We start from the raw sequence: 21,580 nt of genomic DNA, 5'->3' as shown, positions 1-21,580 counted from the left end.
TCTCCACCCAGCCCCCCTAGTAGGAAGTGAACCCAGGGCCTTGCAGGTGTTAGGCAATCCACCACTGATCTACATTCCAGCCCTTTCTGTTTCATTTTGAGATGTCTTGCTAAATTGCCCAATTTAGCCCCTGTTTGGAGTTCGGGATTCTCCAGCATCATCCTCTTTTTTATTTGTTTGTATCAGGGGTTGAACCCAGGAGTGCTTCACCACTGAGCTTAACCCAGTCTTTTCTATTTTTTATTTTGAGATAGGGTCTCCCATAATTTGCTGAGGCTAAATTTCAACTTGCAATTCTCTTGTCTCAGCCTCCGGAGCGGCTGGGACTGCATTCTCCTTTTGAGTAGCTGGGATTATAGGCATGGGCCACCATGTAGACTGAAAGCAGAAATATTAAACAAAACAAAAACAGCAACAAAAACTACCTCCCTTCGGTCTCTGTGGTGTCTTGCAATGGTCATTTTAGAAACCACACAGGTCAAATTCTCACACAGGTTTGAACCAGACCTTTAAAAATGTGTTGTTGTTGTTTTTTGTGTGTGATAAAAATGTGAATGCTTGGATTTAGATATTTTTCTATAATATGTGGAAGCTAGAGAGAAAAAAAGGAAAGAAAGGGATCTCATGAAAATAGAAGAGAGATCGGGAGGGTAGAAGAAGGGGGTCAGGAGCTAGGGAGGAGGGGAGGCCAAGGGGAGGTACCCAGGAATGAAACGAATCAAAACATGTTATGTGCCTGTACAAATGTATTACAATGAACACACTATTTTGTGTAGTTATTATGTACCAACTAAAAAACTACAATTTCAACAATCCAAAGAATCTTGAGCAAAGCATTCTTTCCATGATTTTCAATCCAGTGACACTAAGTTTTTTTCCTTGCTGGTTGAACACCTTCACTCACTCAAAGAGAAACACTCCTCTCTTTAGCCTACTTCATTAGAACCACACCCTTTTGTTATCGCTTCCTTATCTATTGCCACAGTACACACAGTAAATCAGATTAATTTAATCCCCTCTCCTACCTCTGATCCTATCTGCTCAGTTGATTTGTGTTAGGGTGTGGCTCTGGCTGGGAACTTGAGTCAGCACCTTTAGAAAATCTAAAATTACATTTTACACTTTACCTCCTAATGTAATACACATATTAGTTTTGACCCCCTTATGCTTTGACTTTCCTCTCTGTGGCCCTAAAAGGGTAAATCAAATGAATGAACTCATCCGTCATATGAAATCAGCTCAAGGGAAGTTTAATTTCTCCGAAATGAGTTAGGGACCAATTAAAAAAAGCAGGCTGGCTTGTGCAACTGACCATAAAGGGTGGTACAGAGAGTCCAGAAGTTTTTGAATTGTTGAAATTTTAATCATAGTACTTCTTTTACCAATTACCCCATGGTCATTTTTTAAACATGGTATTTTGACAATTTATATGTGTATTATAAACTGATATTTTCAGATTTAGAAAACAAAAAATTAACATAGGTATTGGCTCACTTTACACAGATGTAAGTTTCTCTTCTAGGTAAGTCACTGTTCTAGGCCCTGAGGATATGATACTTGGCCTCCTAGAGTTTGCAGGCCAAACTGGTAGGACCAGAGCTAGGATGAAGTAAGTAACTTGCTGATCCATGGCAAATTTAAGGGATGCCCCAAAATTCAGTAATCAAAATGAACAATATTTTAATTTCATATTTCAAATTATTTTATTTTTTGATACCCAGAAGGGCTTTACCACTGAACCATATCCCTAGCCCTTTTTAAAAAATTTTAAGGCAGGGTTTTATTGAGATGCTTAGGGCCTTGCTAAGTAGCTGAAGTTGGTTTTGAACTTGAGATCCTCCTACCTCAGCCTCCTGAGTTACTGCGATTACAGGTGTGGACCACCACACCCAGCTAACTTCATATTTTTAAAAATAAAAATTAGTGCAAAAGTCCCTGATGAACAAAATATCCAAATTTAAAATAAAGACAAAGGAACCCAGTCCAATAATCAAAGTTTTTAAATATCAAAATGCACCTATCTATTAATACAAGGAGTCATAAGGCCTTGGTGCTATGTGAAGCCATAATAGGAGAATCCTGAGATTCTGGGAAGGTTTCCCTGAAGTTGCTGTGATTCAAAGGAGAGACAGTTTGGAGGGCATAATCTCCCTGACAATAGACAGAAAATTTAGCTATGGTAGTGGGAAGAGTGAGAGAGTGTGGAGAGGAGGAGCAAACCTAGCTTCAGAGCCATCAGAGACATGATAAGAATTTATATCTGTACCCCAAGACCAATGGAAATGGGAGAGTAAAAGAAACGTGCATCATCTACAAGTGCTTGTTGACTTTAACCTTGCAAAATATTATTTCCTTGCTGGGACTTAGTCTTTCTCTATTTGATTTAGCTAATATCACTTGAATACTTCACATGCACAGTCTCATTTTATCTTGAAATCATGTTTACAAAGCAGTTATTATTCCTATATTACTATAATTTCATCTGCACTTTCAAATGATAACCCTGAGGTACAAAGAAACTTTACACACTGCTAAGTAGCTAAACTCAGATTAGAGCTCTAGTATGCTTAATTTTTTGAGATGTGGTCTAGTATAGTATTTTACAAACTCCATAGTTGCATTTTTCATTAAAAAATCTTTTCCATTATTTGTTGTGATTTATAATACTTTTTTCAAAATTGTTTGATCCTGATAGCAACCTTATGAATTTTTATTATTCATTTTATGAATGAGGAAATGGAAAGTACGTTATGATAAATGCCTTATTCAAAACCACACAAATATTAAATTTATGCAGCAGAGTTTAGACCCCAAACCTTGTTATCCTGAAACAAAATTTAAGTATAAAGTTAATTTTCCAAGTTCAGTCAATTGTTTAAAGAACTTATTAATGTGATATTAGAGTTTCCACAGGATGTGAGGAACCCCACAGTCAATAATGTATGTTTCTACTTGGAATTTGATAGTAGAATATGGTGTTTAAGAGGGCAGGCTAAGGCACATTTATTTCTGTTACTTATTTTTAATTTTTAAAAAATCTAAATGGAATGTTCGTTACTTAATACTGAGATGAATGGACTTTGTTATATTGTCATATCTTTTCAAAAGTTTTTTCGTGCTATTTAGATGAAAACTAGGACCACATAAATATTATTGTTTCATTTTCTCTATGAGGATATAGTGGTGGGGCTAAGTACAGGGTTTTTTATATGTCAGATTCTTCTCAGACTTTGACAATGATTTCTTAATGGTACTTTGTTGTCAAATTCATAAGATACTTTTTTTCCTTTTAAAAGTGAACTATCACTCTGTCTGAATGTTTGTGTCCTTTCAAAATTCATGCATGGAAATCTAATCTCCAGTGTGCCAGTATTAAGAGGTGTGGCCTTGGAAAGTCATTAGGTCATGAGAGTTCAGATCTCATGATTAGAATCAGTGTTCTTATAAAAGATGCTTGAGAAAATCTTTTTGCCCTTCTGCCATACGAGGACACCTAGAAGGTATTGTTTGTAGGAGGTAGGCTCTTGCCAGACACCAAATCACCTGATACCTTGATCTTTCCAGACTCTGGAACTGTGAACAATAAATTTCTGCTGCTCATAAGTTACCCAATCTACTGCATTGCAGCAGCCTGGAAGGCCTAAGACAAACATTTTTGTAGCTTCCTTTCCTCCATATATTCCTTGCCTTTTGGCTAAAAAACTACTAAAATTAGGCTCATCTGGAGTCATTTTTTGAGTTTGTTCTGACTTAAGATCATCTCTCATACCCCACCCTTTAAAAAAATTTTATAGATGAGTTAAAAAGATGTTACAGAGAGGTCCCACATGTAATTCACCCAGCTTCCCCTAAGGTTAGCATATTGCATAGGCAATATACATTTCTTGAAACTAAGAATTTAACAACTATACTGTACTATTTACTAAACTCTAACCTGTATTTTGTATTTCAACAGGATTTCTACTTGGGTACTTTTCAACTGTTCCAGGATAAAATCCAGGATACCATTTTACATTTAGGATCTACTTAAATTATAGACATAAACTCCACAATCTGATGTCAGCTCTAACTCAGAAAATGTAATGTATGCCTTGGAGTATACTTCCTTCCAACACTCCTCCCCTTAATTTCACCCCCATCTCATGATACTAGGTTTATACCTTTTTCAAGATTCAGGTTGAGATTCACTACTTTAAGAAAGCCTTTCTTTGGGAAACTCAGTGCTATCTCTCCCTATGTTGAATTACTCTAGTTTTAAGAATTTTATTTTATGTCACATAACCAGTCATTTAACATTACTTTTAGATGCAATTAAGTAGAGAACTAATGGAGTGCACAACTCTGCAGGAGAAAATCGGTGGCATATTGGATTCCCCAGGTTTTATAAGGTCTGTCTGCTCTACATAGAGAAACTGTAGAACAGGTTGGTTGCAGGTTTATATTACATTTGAACTGGTGAGAATAAATTGTGAATCTCATCTTGTAAGTAATACTGATTCTGTCTTATTTCAGCAAAGAAAAATGTATAGAATAAATAGCTCTGGGGCACAGTTATGTGTATTGTTTATAGCCATTGGTTTGGTTTCTTTGTTTTCTTTTATGGAATTTTAGAATCTGAATCCATTTCCAATCCATTAATTGGAACCAATTAATGGGTAGCAATCAGCATTTTGTTATAGTCAAAAAAGTTTGAAAAATATAATTTTCTTATGTGCATGGTTAGAAATGGATCAACACGGGTAAATGTGTGAACATGAATCATTCAAGCAGTCTTTGATTTGAAACTTAAGTATTTTATATTATTGAAGTGAAAAAAATCACCAGTTCTGCTTTAAAAAAGGTTTGTTCAGGTCATCTACCTTATATATAAATAAATACTATAGCCCTTCTGGTCTCAAGGTGGATTTACTCTCCTGTCCCAAGAAAATAAAGCAGTGAAGCTGGAATTAATTATGTAAGAATTATTTTTCTAGCTATATCCATCTTTTTAAATTTGCAGCATTTAAGATTTTAAATAAAAGTTGTTAAAATGATGGAAGGACAGATATAATGTTAAGAGTAGAGCCTAGAAACAGATTCACAGGTAACCTCTCATGACAAAGGTGGCCCTAAGGAGCAGTAGGAAAGGCAGTTGTTTCCAAAAGCAATGCTGTAAGAACTGGCTATTCATGTGGGGGAGAAAATAATCTTGATCCTTAACTCACACTAAAAGGTAAGTTCCAAATGGATTTTAGATATAATTGTGAAAGGCAAAAAGTACTACATTTAGAAAGAAACTGGGAGAGTATCTTACATTAAGAGCTAGGAGAAATTTCTTCAGTAATGCACAAAAGTACTGAATATGAAGAAAAGAAGATAAATTAAATGAAATTAAAATTATGAATTGCTCCAGGCTCAGTGGTGCATGCCTGTAATCCCAGCGACTTGGGGGGCTGAGACAGGATGATTATGTTTGAAGCCAACTTCAGTAACTTAGTGAGATCCTAAGCAACCTAATGAGACCCTACCATGAAATAAAAAATAAAAATTAAAAAAAATGAAAAGGACTGGGAATCGAGCTCAGTGGTAAAGTGCCCCTGGGTTCAATCAATATCCAGTACCAAAAAGAAAAAGAAAAATTGTAAGAGACACCATTGATAGAATGAAGAAGCGTAACAGTGATCTTTTAGAAAGACAGATAGATATAATGCCATTTTCTCCAATGGCTTCCCATTTTCCTTAGAAGAAATCCATTCCCTTCCTGTCTTAGAAGGTACCAGGCAATCTGGCCTCAGCCTCTCCCTCCAGCCTCAGTTGGCTTCTTTTTCCTCTCAAGCCAAGCTATTCTCTTGTTCCACAATGATGCCAGGTACACACCTGGACACAATGATGCCAGGTACACACCTGGACACAGGACTTTTGCACACCTCTTTCTTCTGCCGGCAGTTCTTTGCCACTGATTACTACAAACCTGGCTCAGCTTTATTCCAATCTCAGTTTAAGTTGTAAGTACGTGAGCTTCCTCAGTCTGTCTCTTAACACACCTCCAAGGTCTGTTTATTATATTCGTGTGAGGAAATGTGACCTTTTCACCATAGATGGTGAACCATCTCGGTTGGTTTTAACAGCCGAGTGCTTCAGGAGAGTATAGGTAGAAAAGACGGCAGCCCAGGTCCAAATTTGAATGCCCCAATTTAGAAGTGCCGTATCTGTAGAGGAAAAGGCAAAGTAGGATTTACATGAAGAGCTGGCCATAAATAAAAATCCAAGAGAAGAGTACAGTTGAAGGACTGTGTCTACCACTAACAGGGAAGGAAGGCTTCAGTGAATTTTCTGCAGGTTACTGATTGACTTTTCCTTGCTGCAAGTTTTCTTTCTGATGAACACAGTCTGGACTGGGTACCCAATGGCAGGGCTTTCTGGGTGTGTCTTTATCCTTAGAAGGGAGCCAAGAACCACTGCAGTGGTCGGGAGTGCACTGGAAGTGTTTCTAGCTGACTAAATCCCAGGCATCCTAGGAATGGATGGGTCTCAGCTATGCATTGTTGGGTGCAAATTGCTTGGAATCTCTAGGGTGGGGATTCTCCTTCCCTCAGTCCCTGGGGTTTCACCCAGAAAGATAAGTCATAAAATTCAAAAAGAAAATATTTTATGAAATTGTCATAGAAAATAATTCTCAAAATTCAAGAGAAAATAAGTTTACCTTTGGTCCTAGATCGGACCATGCTCTTGGATCCCCTTTTCCCTGCTCTTTCCTGTTGTGAGCCCCGCACTTCCTTCCCACACACATAGTCTCTATACCAGCGTCATGTTCTTGATGTCTGAGTCCCGCGGGTTACATCTCCTTACTGGTCCTGGTACTCTTCCTTTCCATCTCTGTGCCCTGCAGGATTGTTTCCTCTGCCTTCCAGCCTTTTCACAGTTCTATTTCAAGAACTGGACTGCTTTTTTTTGTTAAGTTGATATGTTTTCCTTCCTCACAGTATATTCAGGAAGAAGCTAAAATTGTATATTAATATCTTTTCAATATGATCTCAAACAGAGGAATCCCTGGGCCTTTATACTGCTCTACAAGAGTGGCAGGCTTAAATCTGATGCTCTGCACCCAATTTCTTACCTTTCCAATCCCTTTTTACTTCAAACACTTCTTTTCTTTTTTTTGGTGCTAGGGCTTGAAACCTGGGCACATTACCACTGAGTTACACCCCCAGTTCTTTTATTTATTTATTTTAATTCAGAGACAGGATCTCATTAAATTGCTGAAACTGTATTCAAACTTGCGATCTCTCTGCCTCAGTCTCCTGAATTGCTGGGATTACAGGTATGCACCACTGTGCCAACTAACCAGTTATCTTCTTGAAATGCTGATGAGATTTTATCCTTTGCCTCTATGACAATTTTGAACAGATTCTAACGCCTACCACCCCATCCCTCTGAAGTACAAACTCTTGACTCACTAATTTGATTCCAACTTCTTCCATTTTACCCTCTCCTTATTAATCGTTCCAAACAAAGTATGGCCCTTGTTTCATATCAGATCTACTGCCTGCCATGAGCTAGGGAACGTTTTTACATTTTTAAATGATTAAACGAAAAATAAAAACAAATCATGATATGGAAAAGTATCTGAAACTAGAAGTCCCAAAACCCTAGATAAAATGTTATTGAGATGGAACCCTTTCCATATTTTTTTGCCAATTGAATATGACTATTTTTGCACTACTTCTCAGTGTCAGAGCAGAGGAATTTTGACCTGGAAACTAAAATATTTATTATCTGACCTTTTACAGAAAAACTTTACTGACCCCTTAACTACTCCATTTTAGTTGAGAGTAAGGTTAGTTCTTTTTGCAAAATTCTACTCTCACTTGCCTAAGTAATTGGCAGTTTAGCAATTATTCCTGTTTACCACAGTCACTATGTGTGGGAGACCCTCCCCAGTCATCCCTCTACAATGAACTCTCATCTTCCTTAGGCATACATCTCCTTAGATGACCAAATCTCAGGAATTTCCAGAACTCCCAAATCCTCCTTCTGTGCCTGATACTTTGGCTGTTATCCGAAAAAAAAAAAAAAAAAAAAAAATTTCTGGTACTGGGGAATGAACTCAGGGGCTCAGCGGTGCTTAACCACTGAGCCACATCCCCAGCCCTTTTAATATTTTATTTAGAGAGTGGGTCTCCCTAAGTTGCTTAGGACCTTGCTAAGTTGTTAAGTCTGTCTTTGAACTCTTGATCCTCCTGCCTCAGCCTCCGTAACCTCTGGGATTATGTTGTGCACCACCACACCTAACTGCAAACTGTTTTTAATCTTTAAACTCTTCATATTGTAGTCCTAAGAAACGGGAAGGTGTGGCTTTCCATGAAGTCCACTCAGGTCAGCTGCTCTCTGTTCCTATTCATCATCCTACTCCATGGGGCAAGGATTGTCCTTTTTGCCTGCTGCTAACTTCAGTCTTCTTTTTCCTTTCTATACGTCTTGTCAAACAGCTGTTTTGAAGCTTAAGTTATCAGACTAAACTGACCACCACTACTCTTTGATGCCTTCAAACCTAAGTACCCCAGGACTAATTTGAATTCTGATATCCCCACCGATGATTCTTTCAATAGCCTGGCCTTCACAGTCAGCTTCTACCTGGTCTGAACTTGTCATTACCTATAACTGCTCCTCATTCATATTCACGATTAAAAACACTTAACTCTGTGATCATCACTTCCAATCTTTCTGGCTCATATTTAGCACTTCTCATCTGATAATCTGCTATACAGCAACATCCCATCCAGTGACTCCATCTTTGCCATTACATGGCTCATCATTTTATTAGTTCTTTTACATATATAGATCACAACCCTGGATCTCAAATGCTTGGAGTCAGGTGTGTTTCCAAAATAGATTTTTTTCTTTAATCTTAGGAAGGTAGGACAGTGCCTGTACCATATTACATAGTACCATCCACAGTGAAACCAATGATAATTCCCCAAAAAGTGGAATCAATAAAGGCTCTAATTATCTTTGTGTCTATTCAGGTTGTTTTACTGCCAGATGAGTTTTAAATGATCTTATTAAAAGTTAAAGAGGGGTGTGGGAAATGACTCTCTTTGAAAACTCTGTTGGGATTTTGGAAATGCACATGGGGGTTGTGAATTCGGATTTTAAATTTCCTTACTCCATTTTCTTTTTACTTGCCCAATAAAGCTACTGGTTAAAGGTAACTACTTTTTCTGAATTTGCATCCAAGCAACTGAACAAACCATAACTGTGCTAATGAGTTTTCCAGGGGGTCACAGTCACTAACCTTAAGTGGATCCTGCGTCCTGTCAAGGTGTACGATTCTCAGTAAGGGCAGTACCGCCCTCTAGGGGCATGAAAATGTCTGTAGAGTTTTTTTTTTTTTTTTTTTTTTTTTTTTTTTTTTTTTTTTTTGCTTTCTTAGTATACTCACACTGAACATTTGAATGTGGTAATATGTGTTATTTTACTATTAATGATTTTCTGTTCATTTCTCCATATTGTGGTGAAGATGTATTATACTGATTTAAAAATATGCATGTTGGTAAATTGCATTAGTATCATTTTATTTTTACAATTATCCCAAGTGTGTTAAAAATATGCGTTTGAGGATCCAGCTCAGTGGTTGAGCATGTGTCTGGAATGCAACGGGCCTTGACTTCAATCCACAGCACACACACACACAAATAAAAAATAAATAAAGTGGGTGGGGGAAGAAAGAAAAAGAAACAAAATGTGTTATAAAAGGGGACATTGGGTTTGACAGGGTTGAGGACAACTTCCCTCGTCCATTTACCTTCTCACACTAATGCTATACTGCCCTCTCTTTCCACACACTGCTCCTATGTTCTTCCTAGTCCTATTGGTTAAGTAACTTATCACCCTGAGGGGGAAAAAAAAAAAAAACTGGAAGAGAACATCTTCTACCTTTAGCCCTTCCACCTCATCTACATCAGTAGCCAGGAATTTGGCAGTCCCTCTTGGTAAGGATGAAGTGTCTGCTTCCCCCCAGGGCTTCCCATTTGTGGATCACTAGATGCCATTTTCTCTTGACTACTCAGGATATTGTTCAAAGAATTATTTTTCTCTCTCTCCATCTTCTATTTTTTTTTCTCTCAACTCAGTGGTCCCAATGGGCATACAGGCACACTTGTGGTGACAGCATGAATCTTAAAACTAATTTCCTTAACTTCACCTTTGTGCATTTGGTTTGGTAGAACCAATCGAGCACACATAAATAGATATATAAATAGATAAACATAAATAAATAGCAAAGGGACGTCCAGTAGAGTAGGAGAATGGGAGAGGGAAGGAGGACAGGAGGGAAAATGAGGGCATTATGAGCTGAAATCTGATTTCATGCATATATGAGTTTGTGGAATGAACCCAACTACTATTTATGACTATAACATTCTAAATAATAAAAAGAAACACAAATTCCCTTGACTCCATATTCTCCTCCAGTTACTTTGCTCTCCCCACTCCTTTCAGGGCCTCCTAAAAGATTCTCTTCTTTTGCTACTGAAATTATAATCCACCTACACCCTAGCATCATCTGAAAGCTTAGTAGAAATGCAGTCGCTCAGATCTTACCTTGAACCTACTGAATCAAAAATTGTCCTTCAGCAGGATTGCCAAGATTCACAATGACATTGAAGTTTGAGAAACCCTGACCTGTCACGCCAATTTTCAATTCTTGCATTTTTTTTCCTTTAATCCACTTCGATAAATCTTTCCTTTCTCCTCTCTACTGAAACAGTTCTTTTTAAGGTCACCAATTACCTCCAAAGGTTAAACACAAAGGTCAGTTCTCACTTCTCGTCTTACTGCATCATTTGATATGGTTGAAATCTCCATTTCTTATGCATCCTCATTTTCAAGGCCATTAATGTGGTTGTGCAGGGACTCAGTCCTCGGGCCTCTTTTCTTTCCTCAGTTATTCCCTAACTGATCTCAGCAGGTTCCATGGCTTTTAACACCATCTATGAATATGGCATCTCCTGTTTCATATTGCAAGTCTTACGATGTCTAGTAACTTCTCATTGGAAGGTTGTGCAGATTCTCCTAGGAGAAATTAACCATCCTTTCTTCAAAGTGATTATTCCTAGTGCTTTGCACTTCTAGTTTCTCACTTTTTCAATTTTACTTTAGAGTTTCTTTGTAAGCGTGATGACAAAATCTATATCATATATCTCTCTATTCCACACCTTATCTCTCTGTATATATGCTTTCATAGGTGCTTATGAGAGAGTATTTTTTTCTCACTTCTAGGAATGCATAATGGGCTTGAATATTCTATATACAATTCTATATACAGTTTTCTCCTAGGTTATGGAAACTACTTTTGTCTCTAACAAGTCAATCAGCCAATCTCTGTCAATTGCTTTTTGTTTTGCTTTGGGTACTGGGGATTGAACCCAGGGATGCTTTACCACTCAGCCACAACCTGAGCCCATTTTATTTTTATGTTGAGACAGTATCTCACTAAGTTGCCCAGACAAGCTTCAGATTTGCAATCCCCCTGCCTCAGCCTCCTGAGTAGCTGGGATTATGGGTGTGCACCACTCTGCTCCATCAACCTGTTTTGGTAAAGAGGTAAGAATGTGGAAGAGAGGAAATAATTGAGGACCCACTGGATTTGCAAAGTGGCATTTCCAGACACAGTTAGTGAGACCTACAGCAGTACAACCTGAAAGGAGGTAGTCTACATAGCAGACCGTGGAAATTAGATCATTAGAATGCTCTTTAGGTTTTCTCGTGATTGACACCTAGAGGGTCTGTCTCTCGTCACCCTTTCTGAAGTATACTTTTCAGTTGGAATCTATCCAGTTATGATGCTTTGTTTTCATTATTTGCTCATGACTCTCTGAAATCATTTGGTTTTTGTTTTTATTGTGTGTCTGCTACCGTTATGGAATGCGAACCACACTTGCCTTCTGTTCCATGGTGGTCAGTGAACAGTGCACAGAACAAGTCAGTAACCCTGTCACATGGTACATACTGGGGAAATATTTTTTGGATGAATATGTCATGCAGGGGCTCTGACCCAGGAAACAGGTGGAAGAAAATGCAAGATGCAGTTAGGATAGTAGACATGCTTTGTTCAGAAGTGGCCACAGCCTCCAGCCTCCAACCTCCAGATTCAGCTTCAGCTTTGAGCCAGTTCCATTGTAGTCTTCATTTTGCCCCCATTTCCCCCCCCATCAGTCCCCTTTGACCTGAATCTTTTTCATAGGCCACTTTTTCATGCAGGTCAAACAAAGAAGGCACACTGCCAATAGGTTACATGGGGGGGGGGGGACATACTCACAAGGTAATGTTTATGACTTGGAGTCTATACACTGAATCTGAGTGTGTCTGCCCTTGACTAACCATAACATAGTCAGTTCCCAGTCCTGGCTACACACTAAAAGCATAGCGTAGCCTGCTGGAAAGATGGAGCCTCACTACAGTCATTTTTTGGCTTGCCCCAATAGAATGAATAAAGAGAGGCTGAGAACACTTGAAGAACTCTCTGGCCCTGAAACTCATCTGCAGGGAACTGAGTTATGAATCTTAAATGAAAACTTGGTGATAAGGAGATATGGAGAGGAACAGTACTTCCTCTGAGGGGCTACTGCCAGGCCATGAAAGGCTTAGAGAGAAATCTTCCAGAACTTAGACTGGCAAATGATTTAGAAAATGTCTACAAAGCTAAGATGAATGAATTTATCTTACTAGGGCCTTTGTAATAGGTATTCAACAAATTGGGTGTGGTCACACACACAGGTGATTCCAGTGACTTTAGAGGCTGAGGCAGGAGATAGCAAGTTCAAGACCAGCCTCAGCAATTTAGTGAGATCCTCTCTCAAAATAAACAAATTATAAGGTCTGGGAATGCAGTTCAGGGATAGAGTGCCCCTGGATTCAATCCCCAGCATGGGGGAAAAAAAGTATTCAACAAATATTCTCTGGTGGATTGATTTGGCCATTCATTTGGTAGAAATAGTACACAAGTAGTCAGTGTAATTTAGCCTCTAGAGTTTTATTTGGAGCCCCAAAAGCACTACGGATGGTTCCAACAGCATATTTTAAACCGATGTGTGACCTCAGATTAGCAACATCAACATCACCTGGGAGCTTGTCAGAAAGGCAGGATGTCAGGCTGTGCCCAGACTAATGAAGCAGAATCTAAATTTTAATAAAAAGCCCAGATAATTCATGTACACATTTGAGTTTCAGGAGCCGTGTAATAAGAATCATGTCTACGAATTATTAGCTGGATCCAATGAAGAAATAACTAATGACTGATTCTAACAATGGATAACTAGGGTGTGTATAAAGTAAAGATTGAAGGTGAGGGCGGTGGAGGAGTCTGAACTGCCCAGTTAAGTGGATGAGTTATCCAAACGAGCCTTCAATGATATTCGTTTTCATCTCATGAAGATAAGCAGCGTGGATGAACTCAGACGTCACTGAGTCTAGTGATGAGTCTAAGATAGCACAGGTGTCTGGCATTCCATAGAAAGTAGAGGACAAATCTATTTTCTGACTTGATTATAATAAAACACATTTTTCCTCATTGAGGGTTTTAATTCAGTGCTTAATGATGCTTCATGAATTTTTTCTGGAAACTTTTTAGTACTTTTGAGGGAGAAGGTGAGTCAGAAAGTGTCAGATGTGGTTCCATGCAGTAGGTCAATTTTTGTCACAAAGAGATCCAAAGAAAATACCCAGCAAAAGGAAGAAAAAGGGTTGCTTGAGTGGAAGCTGCATGGAATGAGGATTGTTAAAATAGTGTCAGATTCTTATATGTATTTATATATAAGAAGGGATTTGCTTTCCCCTTGCTGGGAAAAAAATGCAAATTGTTTTACAAATGTTATTTGGGAAAGCAGAACTGAAATTGTGTTCTAGTAGACCTTTGGAGTGACAGGGGACCCACATCCTGAGATAAAAATTCAAGAAGAAATAGATTGTGCTTATTTGCTGAGATCTGGGGAGATAGGCTGATTTACTAATGCACTATATTGTCATGACATCTTTATGAAGTCACTTTAAGCTTTCCTATATTTTTAATTAGAAGTCATTTAGCCAGTCCCTCTTCTCCTTGGCAGCAATGGATTTAAATGGCTGTGAAATAAAAAATGAATAATGAGCGGTGCCCTCCCCTCCAAACACCCCAGATTGACCAAGGAGAAATAGCCACTCCCTGCATATTGAAAACTTTTCTGAAGCAGAGGTTGGAGAAATGGAATTTTACCCTCTGTCTTCCACTATCCCTTCTGTTTTAGCAATCTGTTTGACACAGGCCCCAATATAGTGCACTGTATTCAGAAAAACATTTCTTTACTCTTTGGCCCACTCAGTGACCACAGTCAGTGAATCGTCATGGCTTTGGATCAAAGGGTTAGAGAATAATGAGTGAAGAGAGTAAGCTTCAAGGGTCCATTTCTGTTTTAGATTGTTTACTCAAGTTCCACTATTGTCTAATCTTTGGCTAGGAGAGAATAGAGGCCCTTTCTTGGGTATAAGTATCTTGCATATTCTATGATCTCACCAGATTTTACCTCTGACTTTCCCTAAAAATATCAAGGTCTCTGGACAGAAGGGGTTTCAGGCAGCCAGGTTCGCCATAACAAAGTGCCATGGTTTGATTGCAGCTTAAACAACAGAAATTCATTTTCTCACAATTCTGGAGGCAGCTCAATTCATAATAGCTAAACTATAGAACCAACCTAGGTGCCCTTCAACAGATGAATGGATAAAAAAGATGTGGTATATCTACCCAATGGAATATTACTCAGCTACAAAGAATGAAATTATGGCATTTGGTGGTAAATGGATGGAACTGGAATATTATGCTAAGTGAGTGGGATTGTTTTTTTCCTGGCACTTTCTTACTTGTAGGTATAGTCTTCTCATTGGGTCTTCACATGATCTTCCTTTTGTGGGTATCTGTGCCCACATTGCCTCTTCTAATAAAGACACCAGCCAGATGGAGTTAAAATTAACCTTCATGACCTCATTAAAAAATTTTGTTACTTTTAATTATACAGAGAGCAGAGTGTATTTTGACATATCTTATATACATGGAGTATAATTTCTCATTTTTGTGGTTGTACATGATGTGGAGTTACACTGGTTGTGTATTTATATATGAACACAGGAAAATTATGTGCAGTTCATTCTACTTTCTTTCCCATTCCCATCCTCTCTCTTTTCCCCTCACTCATCACTGTCCAATCTGGAGAACCTCTATTCCTCCTTCCTCCTGCCTATTGTGATTTAGCATTTGTATATCAGAGAGAACATTCAGCCTCTGGTGTTTTGGAATTGACTTATTTCACTTAGCATAATATTCTCCAATTCCGTCCATTTACCAGCAAGTGCCATAATTTCATTCTTCATGGCTGAGTAATATTCCGTTGTGTATATATACCCCAGTTTCTTTATCCATTCATCTGTTGAAGGGCACCTAGGTTGGTTCCATAGCTTAACTATTGTGAATTAAGCTTCTATAAACCTTGATGTTGTTGTTTTGTCACTGCAGGATGTTGATTTTAAGTCCTTTGGTATACACTGAGGAGTGGGATAACTGTGTCAAGTGGTGGTTCCATTCCAAGTTTTCTGAGGAATGTCCATACTGCTTTCCAGAGTGGTTTCACCAATTTGCAACCCCAGTAGTACTCTTTCCCCCCACATCCTCACCAACATCTATTGCTACTTGTACTCTTGATAATTGCCGTTCTGACTGGAGTAAGAGGAAATCTCAGTGTAGTTTTTATTTGCATTTCTATAATTGCTGGTGATGTTGAACATTTTTTCATTTATCTGTTAACCAAATGTATTTCTTCTTCATGACCTCATTTTAACTTAGTTCCGTCTTCACATATCTTACTGCAAAATACAGTCACATTCTGAGGTATTGGGGATGAAGACTTCAACAAATTAGGGTTTTGGTGGACACAATTTGATCCATAACACAAGGTCAGTAGTTTATCAGGTGTAAAGAACCCAGATACAGATGTTTCAAGCAGAATTTTGAGAAATGGGGCTCCATAGCCTATCACTGTCATAGCCTTCACTTCCTACCGTAGGAGTTAGAAAAGGGAATAGGAAAACTATTTCCCTGTGAACCATTTCCTGTAATTCACTGTCCACTTTCTATGGGATTTTCTTGTGGGTATGAGCCCCATTGGAAAGTGGGACCTGGAAAGTTGTGACAGGCTTCCCTGGTGATGGTCAATTATATCCTTCGAAGATCTAACCCAGCTCATCAAGCCATGGATCAGTTGCACCTCTGAGGAAGGAGCACCTTTCTCTTTCCATGAGGCGCCATGTATTCATCTATCCCCAGGATGCACATTTTCTACCCAGCCACACAAAGGAGACCTACTTTCATATTCTCACTAAATCATCATGTAGACTCTTCTTAGAGACTCATTTTGTTGCTGTTTTACCTTCTGGAAGTAAGGAATCTAAAAAAGAAAGAAATCATTTTACCAAGGACATTCCAGAAAACCATTCTTAATGAAGCTTCAGGTGGGTCTGTGATTTGGGGCAAAAGATGAAATTTTCATGGTGAACATGATAAAACAAACAAACAAACAAACAAACAAAACTCTACTTAAAGTCAGGGTTTCTAACGAGGGCTGTGGTTTTTACCTATGGTTTGTACTTGGTTGCTTGACTTCTGCAGAATACTGGTGCTTTGTTAAGAGTGTTTTGCTTGTTTTCTAGCATATTTTGAATAGGCAATGCAGTTACATGTACTTGATTTCCAAATCTTATGTTTGAAATTTGAAATGTATGAAAGACCATAAAGTCATAAATCTTCAGAGATCCAAAGCCTGGCTCTCAAATTGTAGTCCAAGGCCGAGCTGCATCAGCATTACCTCCTTGAAATGCAGAATCTCAGATCCTGCTCTACACCTGGTGAATCTGAATGATTTTAACAAAACCCAGGTGATTTACGTACATATAACAATTCAGAATTGTGGTAGATTCATGAATGTGAAAATTGTGAATCTAAGTTTCAGTTATTGCACCTTAAACCAATGTGGGAAGGCAGACAAAGTACAAATACATCGTATCAGAACCCAAAACTTTGGTGGCCTACCTCATACATCTACAAAACCTAAAACCACATAGTCAAGTTGATAGTGCCATAGTGTATATTATTCATACCTAAGATCAGCACAAAAGTTTTCACTAGCTGTGTTGCATACATCTAATCTGAGTAAGTGTGTGAATAGCAACACCCACAAACTGATAGTATAAGGTGACCTACTGTCACAGTTGGGTGGTTCTTGCTCCCTTAGGATGTGGGAGTGTGCGTATGTGTGTGTATCTTGGGAGAGAGAATGCTGTCTGACTTTTCTCTTAATATTTAAAATTCAGAAATATTTTAAGATTGAGTTTCTGTTTGGAGGCACTAGAACTCACTTCGCCAAATGCCCTTGTACAATATCGAATCCATTTCTACAAGGGAAAGAAAGGACCATTTTAGGTCTTCCTCTACAAGTTAGAGTACCAGGGCCTTATGTCTACCTCGAACAAATATATGTGTTGCAGTATATACCAATAAAAAGGTTTAGTTTAGATTGATTTGTTTAGTATTGAATGCTCTTTTTTTTTTTAACGAATTTGAATAATTCCATAAATAAATTGAAAGCAACTTACCATCAGTTTCCATTGCAATTTCCATTGCGATTGGGGCAATGAATTTAATATTGGTCACCGTAGGTGTTCAGCTTCCATAGTTTCATAAGATTGCTTCTGGGTGCTGGGGAGATAGCTCAGTTGCTAGAGTGCTTGCCTTATAAGCACAAGGCCCTGGGTTCAATCCTCAGCTCCCCAAAAAAGATTGCTTCTGCGTATATGTGTAAAGACAGATGTATTGTTCTTCCTCCCTTTTTCATAAGACAGAGCTCATGTGTTCCTGTAGCTATTCAACCATCTTTCAATAGTTGAAGTAATTCCTCTCATTTCAACCACGAAGACTGAGCATGTAGGTGACCACTTATGAAGCAGTGACTGTCCTAGAAGTTTGGTTTACTGTGACTTTGAGTTTTTCCAGAATTTTCTGAGTGAGACTCTCAAGACTAAAATTATAATAAATAAGACAAAAAAGATGTTTACTCCTTTCCTGATGTCACAAAATTATTATTATTATTTTTTAAAAGGGTCATTCAAGTACATGGCACAAACAATAAAAGGAAACAAGGAAAGCCATACCTTGAAATCTCTTTCCCCCTCCTGATCTCTAGCCACCTAGTTTTCTTCTCAAGGGGAGGTAATGTTGCATTGTCTTCTGCAGCTTTTGTAGCCTATCGTTGCCCAGGTATTTCTTGCTTCCACTTCTAAGACAGTTATTTATCCTAATAGAACAACAAGCTACGTTAAGTGGTCATTTTTTTTTTTTTTTTTTTTTCACAGTGAGTTCTTTAATCCAGAGGCTATTTTCATGATTCCCCAGGTTTCCCAAGTGTAAACCTGGGAGATGATTTTTATAGTTTGGCTTTTTAGGAATGAAGGAAACTCCAGAGATCCTTGTATGCACTGGGTTTTCCATATGGAATTATTCTTAGTTCTATCGATGCAGCAAATGTTCACTTCCATAGTTCCAATGCTAAGATAGTCTTTCTGAAATAGAATGATATGGAATGATATGGATGGACCCTTAAGGCTACTAGTAAAAAAGAGTAGGTCTAGGAGACATTTCTCATCCCTGACACTGAATTCTGAGTGTTGTTGTTTTTAGGTGTATCCTCAAGTTTCTAAATTAGGTTAGGTGCACACAGGGAAACAGGGAATTGAAGCCACATAATAAAGGTGATTTAAGTCATTTGAGTTTTAAATAATAGCATTTGTAGCAAAATTAACATTGATATATTTATTGTATATTTAAAAACTAAATTCACATGAATTTTTAAATTGAAGCCTTCAAAGAAAAAAATTATGCCTGTACCACTAGAGGAAATCCTTAGAAAAGTTTGGCAAGAATTATAAATAGATAAATCTTTATGAAAGTTGAATGATGAACTAAACTTGGCATATACAAAATGAAGAGCGGAGAGTGGGTGTTTTAAATTGGGATGTGGGAGATGAACAGTTTCTTCAATGCCTCAGTCAAATGAATACAATTTAGTGATGTAACTTTTCATGACTTAAATGAGAAAACATTGATGATCCCAGTTGCAGTTCAGAATGTGTCTTTTGTTAGTAGGATTTTTCAAATCCATGATGCAATGAGACTATTTTTTCAGTACTTCTAAAATTAAGATAATTTAAATTCTACTGTCAAACAAATGTTGATTTTAAAATTATCATAACCTTTATCAAACACAGCATTTTAATAGATGTTAAAACAAAAAAGAGGTTAAGTCCTACTACCTACAGACAGTCAATTTGCTCTTTGTTCTCAGGGAAACTAGAATGATAGAGAATGGTTATTAAGGGATGATCAAAAAAACCATCAAGGAAGTTCGGTTTTCCCCCAAGGTTGGTTTACCTAAAATCACATAATTTGCAATTTCCTTTTGACATCTTAAGCTTATTCAAGTACTCTGAGCTCCTACCCTCCTACCTAACTCTATTATGAATTTTTTTCATTTTTTAGTAAACTTATTTAAAATATTTAGTATGTTTTTAAATATATTTATGTATATTTTTTGGTGCATGAGAGTTCATATGACATAACTGGTATACAGTGTGACATATATAAGTGTAAATGAACTTTATACCTTAGAGGTGATTGGTTAGCATTTAAAGTGCCTTGTTTGGCATTCTACCCTTGAGAGATGGACATGTCAAAACTTCAAATATTAATTTCTAAATCTAAACCACAAGAATTTTTGAGTTAGTACAAAATTTATTTATTTTATTTTGAGTTAGGGAAAATTTATTTCATTGGTAAAATGAGCAGTGCTTAAAATATGTAGTAATCAAGAAAGGTTTTACAAGCTTTGAATAAAGGTGTAAGAACTTCTTAAGACCCACATCCTAATCACATCAGAGGAGACCCTTAAGTCTAGGGTTCCTTTTGATCCTGTAATTCCATCCTCACTGAATAAGAACTATGGAACATGATAGAACCAAGAAGGTTACTGTCTTAGCGAATATCACTGCCTCTGTCTTTTGCATGAAGTTGGTTAAGTCTTCTAGGACTAAGATTAGTAAAGAGGCTTCCTGGCTATTTTTATTACTACTTGCTCTTAGATATTTGTAGGGTCAATAGAACCGTGTCTGAAACTTGTTTTTTTTTTTTTTTTTTTTTTTTTTTGTAATATTCTCCTTGAAAATAAGATAGTCAGAGGAAAGATTCAAGGATATTGATCACCATATGCTATTGTCCATTGAACAAATACATTTTACACCAGTGTTAAATTCCCAGCTAAAGTTAGACAGAATCTACTAGTCTATCTTGGTGAACGTTACATGTGCATTTGAAACAAAATGTGTACTTTGATGTTGAATGGAGATTTCCATATGGACCAATCAGGTCCAGTTGGTAGACGCTGCTCTTCAAATCTATATCCTTACTGATTTTCTTTCTGCTCTGCTCATTACTAAGATGAATGTTGAAGTCCCCATAGTAACTGTGTACTTTTTTGCTTTTTTCATTTTTATCAGCTTTTGTTTCACATAATTCAAAGCTCTAGGATTAGCTGATATACATTTAGGGTTGCTACCTTTACTTGATGAACTGACCTTTTATCATTACATAATTCTTTTTTAATCCCTGGTAATATTACCTGTTCTGAAGTCTACTTTATCTGATATTAACACAGCTACCTCAGTTTGTTATGATTAATCTTGACATGGAATATCTATGTTGCACAAACCTTTACATATTCTGTGGTGAATGAACGTCTGAAATTGTAGATAATGAGGATTGTTTGGGAAGAATGCCTATCATAGATACTTTACTATCACCCAATCGCATGCCACTCATTAAGTAATTTATGACTTAACTGTTAGAACTATTCAAAACCCATTTCTGCCATGTATTTGTAAACCTGAGAGTGAAACTTCTCTTTTGTAAATAATGACTATAAGTACTAAAGCTTTTATGAAAAATAATACCATAAAATGAACCTCTTTATCATAAATAATACATTCATTTTAAGTATTTTAAAAATGAATCTGATTTTTAAAAACACAGCTATGATGTAAAAAGCATTTTTTATACAAATTTACAAAACCTAATATTCGTCCTTTTCCACAACTGTAGGTTAATATTTTATATATTCAATAATGTCTTTTTCTAGCCTAAGAAAAGATTGTGTGCATCAATTTGTTTAGGGATAATGGGACAGTAAGATGTAGGCTTAAACATGAAAACCACAGGTGTTTGTCATCTTTTGGTCACTGTGACCAAAATACTTGACCATAGAAACTTACAGAAGGAAAGGCTTAGCTGGGTGCAGTGGTGCTTGCCTGTAATCCCAGAAGCTCCAGAGGCTGAGGCAGGAGAATCTCAAGTTCAAAGCCATCCTCAGCAAATTAGTGGGACAACTGTCTCTAAATAAAATACAAAAAGGGCTGGGGATGTGATTCAGTGGTTCAATCCCTGGTACAACCTCCCCCCCAAAAAAAATAAAGGAAA

This window comes from Sciurus vulgaris, assembly GCF_902686455.1.
Source record: "Sciurus vulgaris genome assembly, chromosome: 5".
In the NCBI taxonomy this organism is placed as follows: Eukaryota; Metazoa; Chordata; class Mammalia; order Rodentia; family Sciuridae; genus Sciurus; species Sciurus vulgaris.
The sequence above is the reverse complement of the archived record's forward strand: the minus strand, read 5'-3'. Positions refer to the sequence as shown.